The sequence below is a fragment of the Patella vulgata genome, chromosome 2, assembly GCF_932274485.2.
Source record: "Patella vulgata chromosome 2, xgPatVulg1.2, whole genome shotgun sequence".
Classification (NCBI taxonomy): Eukaryota; Metazoa; Mollusca; class Gastropoda; family Patellidae; genus Patella; species Patella vulgata.
In genome coordinates, this window is record NC_065880.2 from 65,241,147 (window position 1) to 65,248,565 (window position 7,419).

Below are 7,419 nucleotides of genomic sequence, written 5' to 3' on the forward strand. Positions count from 1 at the left end.
TTAGCTTGTGGACCCTATAGAGGTCACAATTTTTATCCGATTTTGTTGAAACTTGAAATGTAAGTTTATAACCCAAAGATCTCGGTTCCTTTCGATATTTGCGCATATCGGACCATAACTTGCTGAATTATGGTCCCTGACTGTACGAAAAATCACGTTTTTAGGTTGTGGACCCTATAGAGGTCATAATTTTTATCCGATTTAAAAAAACCTTTGATTATATCACCGTTACACCCTAAGGATGGTAATGAGTTCGAATTTTATAAAAATCGGACCAAAATTGACAGAAAAAATGGCCGCCCCTCGTACTCAAATAGCGTAAAAATATGGTATATCAAGGTTGTGGACCCTCTAGAGGTGACAATTTTCTTCCGATTTTGATGAAACTTGAAATATAAGTTTATAACCCAAAGATTTTGGTTCCTTTCGATATTCGCGCATATCGGATCGTAACTTCCTGAATTATGGCCCCTGATTGTACGAAAAATCGTGTTTTTAGCTTCAGGTCCCTCTAGAGGTCACAGTTATTATCCGATTTATAGAAACGTTCATATATATCACCGTTAAACCGTCATTTTGGCTGAGTTCAAACTTCCTTTTGATATTCGCTCGTATCGCATCATAACTTCCTGAATTATGGCCCCTGATTGTACAAAAAATCATGTTTTTAGCTTGTGATCCCTCTAGAGGTCACAATTATTATCCGATTTAAAAAAACGTATTATTATATCACCGTTACACCGTAATTTTGATTGAGTTTGGATTTTAAAAACCGTTTAAATATATCACCATTCCACCATAATGAATGTTGAATTTGAATTTTCGGGAAAATCGAAATGAAACTGCCCGACAAAATGTCCGTTCTTTGTATGCTAATTGTGTAAAAATGATTTAAGCGGTATCAAATGGACAATAACACTCCTCTAAATTCTAAACAGTCGGTGTTTATCTCCTAAATGGCGGCAATTTTGTCTGTCAATTTTGGACCGATTTTCACGAAATTCAAACTGAGCCATCCTTAGGGTGTAACGGTGATATAATAATACGTTTTTTTAAATCGGATAAAAATTACGACCTCTATAGGGTCCACAAGCTAAAAACGTGATTTTTTGTACAATCAGGGGGCCATAATTCAGGAAGTTATGGTCCGATATGCGCGAATATCGAAAGGAACCGAGATCTTTGGGTTATAAACTAACATTTAAAGTTTCAACAAAATCAGATAAAAATTGTGACCTCTATAGGGTCCACAAGCTAAAAACGTGATTTTTTGTACAAACAGGGGCCATAATGCATGAAGTTTCGATCCGATACATGCCAATATCAAGAGCTTTTGGCGATAAACCTATATTTCAAGTTTCGTCAAAATCGGATAAGAATTGTGACCTGTAGAGTGTCCACAAACAAATTGTGGACGGACAGACGGACGGACGGACGGACAGGGGCGATGACAATATACGTCCACATGAAAATGTGGGCGTATAAAAATTGTGACCAATACAGGGTCCGCAACCTTGATTTACCCTATTTTTACACTATTCGCGTACAAACGGCGGCCATTTTGTGCGGCAATTTTGGTCCAATTTTCCCCAAATTCGAACTCAACCTTCCTTAGGGTGTAACGGTGATATAATAATACGTTTTTTTTAAATCGGATAAGAATTATGACCTATATAGGGTCCACAAGCTAAAAACACGATTTTTCGTATAATCAGGGGCCATAATTCAGGAAGTTACGATCCGATATGCGACAATATCGAAAGGAACCAAGATCTTTAGGTTACAAACATGCATTTCAAGTTTCATCAAAATCGAATTAAAATTGTGACCCATACAGGGTCCACAACCTTGATTTACCCTATTTTGACACTATTCGTGTACAAACAAACAGACCGACGGACGGGGGCGACAACAATATACGACCACATTTCAATGTGGGCTTATCAAAATAGCTTCTAGCATCTTCCCTTGCCAAGAAATAAACAATTTCGTCAGGATCACTTTTTAATATTTTTTGCATTTTAATTTCAGTTTATGGGTTGTAAGTTGATTATTTATTGCCTGATTTGTATAAAAGAAAAACTCAGATACTCATTGGTGCAAATTCTCAACTTGTTTCTACCAATAAAGTTTTCTGTCGGCACTGGAAGTGACGTAATTTTGCCTAAAACTTAAATTTTGATGGGTTGTGAGGTCTTTTCAAAAGCAAATATTAATTTGTACAAATCTTATCGATGAAGATGAATGCTCCTACTACAGACGCAAAATATGTCGGCCTTAGGGGTTTTTTTATTTCGGTTTTGTATTTGCGCCATTTTGATTTAAGGGTGAAAAAAAAGGTGTAAAAATAAGCTATTTACAACCAATTCAAGCTTATTTATATTTTAAAATATTTCTTCGCAACTTTCCTAATTTTTTAGCTTTAATTCATACGAGGACAATGTATTCAAAATTAGTTTGTAATATGCGCAGTTGCCAAGAAATAGGCAATTTTGCATGCATCACCTTTCACATTATTTTGCCTGTAAAAGAGTCAATTATCGTTTGATTTTCAATTTTTTTTTAACATTTCATGCCTCCAATTTAACATTTTCACTGGGAACGAAAATGACGTCATTTAGGCAAAAACTGTATTTTTTTACCCTCAAAACAGATATTTTATTCAAATGAGTCCGATTTGTAATGTTTTTAAAATTATGATATTTGATTCCAATCAACAAACAGAATGAACCCATACGATCATACAGATACCAGAAAATGGTTTCTAACGTGTTCGGTTGCAGAGAAATAGACGATATTCTAGAAGTCACTTTTCAAGGTTTTTGGTCTATAAAAGTGTCAATTATTATTCGATTATCATGAAATTTTCACCATGTGATGTCTAATGCCATTTATAATTTCATAGAATTAATTGAACATTTTCATTATCACCAAAGTAATGCAATTTTGGCAAAAACTGTATTATTAGCCTTCAGTTATATTTATTATTCGTTTCACTCATTGACCCCTAGAGCTAATTATGTTAACTACTGCTTAATCCCCTGAGCCAATTAACCAGACTATAGCCTCTATCCCTAGAGCTAATTAAAGGATTATCCACTATTCTCACATTTTTCAGATAACACAACATAAAACAAAAACTATTACTCTGGTCAAAAAATGTTTATATTACCAAATGTAGAATTAAAATCAGACCTTACAAGGATGTTATTTTACAAAAAAATACAAAATAACAACAAAATTATTCTTTAATATAAAAACGATTATGAAAAAACCCCAGTAAAATGAAAGGTTTATGAATTATGTCGTTACATTTTTAAGATCCATTCATCACACAAGCACACATAAATATCCATATATTTATCACAATAATCACAAGCACTAGTTAATAAATGTTTAAGACTTATAAAGCACAGAACACACAAATTATAAAGTGACATTTTAAAGATCCATAGTTAGCACAAATGATTGATGTAATCCACAATAAAATTTATATGATTAGCACTGTAGATAAAGTTGTCAATGATACCCTTATATTTATCACAATAATTACAAGCACTAGTTTTATTAAATGGTTTTTTTATGACTAAGATTCATGGTATGCTCTAAAGCACACAACACACAAATGCACAAAACAATTGTCACACTGAAAGTAAGATTCTGTACGTTTTTTTTGACTTGCAGCACTGTCTACATCTGCCCTTTTTCGCACTTTCATTGGCCAATGTCCACCCGTTGTTAGGGTGACCCACCATAAATAAATATCTCCATATATCTCGACAATTACGCCACAATATTTATATATATGCCAAGCCTCAAATCAGTTTCACACAATTATAGTCACTAAATAAACGATCATGTTGTACTTAATAAACTATGACCATTAATCATGTATAAATAATAGACTGAAAACTGGTTCCAAGAGTCGTCCATAACATCCAGACACTTTTGAGTAAAAGATAGGTTACGTGCCCTTGTTTTGAAATTAGTCTCGCTTAACCAGTCTATCGACCATTCTACGTCTGATTGACAGGTCGGGATAATCAAGACTACTTTTTTACGAAACGTAACAGAAAGCTAGAACAAGAAATTGAATTTAGAAATAAGCACGTTAGGTAGCTCAACATTCGTTTTAAGAAGCTTGTAAAAGTAAAGTGAAACTACTGCTAGTATCATGTTCCTGCCTAACCCGAGTGATTCAGAGATATTATTTGTACTAAACCAAAAGATGCCGCTCTTAACGGTACAGTTAATGATGAAGCGATTTAAAAAATGAAACGAACGTAATTTCTAAATCTGCTGTAATAACCAAGAAGCTTAATTTAACTGCTATTCAAAATCGTTACAATAACAATAAATTTTTTACGGCTGTAATAGTTGATAGATTTGTAGAGAATTGCACGTGCCATGGCTATTTATAGTATCATACTGTCAGAAAGTTGGTCTCGGCACGGCGAATGTGCACGCTTCAGTGGTAGTCTCGAACTATCAGCGGTGGACTGTATTTCTGTGAGTACATGGGTCACCCTACCGTTGTTGTGGGTATATCAGCTCCAGCTTCAAAATGTTTTCTTTTTCTTCCATATCTCTCATTTCTGATCATGTTTTTAAATAAGTTCATTTTAAATTCTAGCAATGATAGCTGAATAACATTACCATTTTTAGTTTGTTTTTGGTGGTTTTTAGATTCCTTATATAGTATAAATGCATTAGAAATACTAAGGTCAAATAAAAAATAAAACAAATACAGCCACCATTTTCTGGACATTCTATAAGTTGGATACTCCATACGCAATTGATCTGACCGATCAACCCCAGCCATGTTGGAATTGTACTCTTTTATGGTTACTGGGCACTTCACTGTTTTTATCGAACCATCTTTTTGTTTCCGCTGTAAATCAACCGTCTCCAAGGGCGAATCTGCAGTAGACATGAAGTTTACAATTCTTTTATCTTTCCACATCCCTGCCGTTAAATTTCCAGTTTGCACTATCTTGAATTCTCTACTTTGCCACTTTTTTATGTCTTTGTCTTTAGGATTGAGTGCTTTGGGCCAATTTTTACGATTTGTCCTGCATGTGCCACGGGCCATTATGCCCACCTTTTCAAATTCAGTGAATAAATGAGCACTGGTATAGTAATTGTCGACATTCATGATCAGGTTCTGAAATTGCACTTTCCGTGTTAGGTCCAAAACCACCCGCGAGGTCAGGCCAATTTCTGCAGTCATGTTTTCTTTTCCAGTATAGACTTGAAAGTCATTCACATAACCATTGTTGGGGTCTGCCCTCACCCACAACTTGATACCAAATTTCATGGGCTTGGCCGGCATATATTGTTTGAAGCCGATCCTTCCTCTGAATGCTACCATAGCTTCATCAATCGACGTATTTTGATGAGGGTTGTATCTTGCAGCACAATTGTCCAAAACATGGTTTAAAATGGGCCTAACATGATGCAGTTTATCGTGATTTATTTCACCTTTCGGGGGGTTCCTAGAATTGTCATTAGCATGGAAATTTTCTGAGATTTTATCAGATCTATCCCTAGTCATGATATCAGCAATTTTGTAATTTCCAAAATAATAATCTCTCGACCAGTACATATTTGTCCTATGCTGCGTTGTAATACTCATAAAGATTCTTATGGCCAGAAAATCGCGACTTTCTTCAGCGGTTACATCTCTCCAGTTTTTTTCGAACTTCTGTCTGTATTTTTCAGCGTGGTATTTATTCGTTTCGTCGGCCAACAAGGCGTACAAATTTAATCCAAAGAATAAAGTAAACAAGTCGGCCCAGACTCAGGTCCTAAAAATGACGGGCATGTAACAGAATTCTAGTGTTGAAACTACTATTCGGATATCCGTTAACGGATATAAAATAAGGGTTATCCGACTCATTTTACTATCCGTTACAGTCTTCTGACATTCCGTACAGTATGCTCTATATTTAGCCATTTTTACATCTGATTACTTTGAAATTTTCCCCAATGCTATTGATCACGTACGCAGCTTTGAGCATAAATGTTAATATCACGCGTATTATTTAGCGATAGTAACTAATAAAAATATTAATGCTGTGCAACGAAAACAGTAGTCTAAATAAAAAAATATTCATTCATTCCTTGCGCTGGTTTACGCTAGATAGAAGCTACTTCTTGGGTTTACGGGATACAAGTTAACACTGTGTTTAGACTTCCCGCAATAAAATTTATTCATAACGACCTAGGTCACATATATTCTCACTTACTGATTGGTTCAATAGCAGTAGATAATCAGAATGAGGTAAACGACCTTGGCAGAATAAATGTTAGATGTTTTTATTTTTGAGCATAAATGTTAATATCACACGTATTATTTAGCGATAGTAACTAATAAAAATATTAATGCAGTGCAACGAAAACAGTAGTCTAAATAAAAAAATATTCATTCATTCCTTGCGCTGGTTTACGCTAGATAGAAGCTACTTCTAGGGTTTACGGGATAAAAGTTAACACTGTGTTTAGACTTCCCGCAATGAAATCTATTCATAATGACCTAGGTCACATATATTCTCACTTACTGATTGGTTCAATAGCAGTAGATTATCAGAATGAGGCAAACGACCATGGCGGAATAAATGTTAGATGTTTTTATTTTACTCTTTTCATTCGTGTTGATTGAGCAAAAATGATAAGTGGGAGGGCCGCGGATTACAGGAGTAGATATACACAAATTTATCATGGATAGTCTTAATAATTGCGGCTAACGGTAGGCACATTTTTTTCTTCGCGGCTCAAACAATTTGCAAATCGAAAGTAAGATTTCATACTCAGCATACACAGTCACTCATAAACATTGAAATAAGTAAGAAATTATGAGTATATGAACTTTTGATGTTATTTTGTTCAAGAATTTCACGTTTCCGAATTATCCGAATAGTATTCGGATAGCAAACAAAAGTATTCGGATCACAAATCTCGATCCGATTTTCAACACTACAGAATTCAGGAAAAACGAGGAGGGGTATGGCAACACTCCCTTGAATAAGTAGAAAAGCTGGACAGGCTGGTACATCTGCGTAGGATCTGGATCAAAAAATGATACCGGCGGGGCGGAGTAGTAGATGTACCAGCCTGTCCAGCTTTTCTACTTATTCAAGGGAGTGTTGCCGTACCCCTCCTCGTTTTTCCAGTTTACTCTCTCCAGGCACGGCGAGCATCTTTTTTAGATCCACCCCTCTAGGAAATTTTGAGCTTTTTTTAGCCGCCTTCCATCTATTTAGTACTGCTAATGGACAACTTCAACAAAAAGAGATAAACAGCCGATGAACCAGATATTTTCATCTCAACCACTAATTTCAACAACAAACGTCTTCAAGAAAACGCTATCCCGTACCTCAAAACTTACCGCAAAATTCGAACGGGTCTATTCAAATGCGA

The 7,419-nt window shown here is 35.3% G+C and overlaps 1 pseudogene; it reads right to left on the reverse strand.

Moving 5' to 3' along the window:
• Positions 1-3,536: 3,536 nt before the first annotated feature.
• On the reverse strand, positions 3,537-5,196 carry LOC126812586 (uncharacterized; annotated as a pseudogene).
• Positions 5,197-7,419: the final 2,223 nt, after the last annotated feature.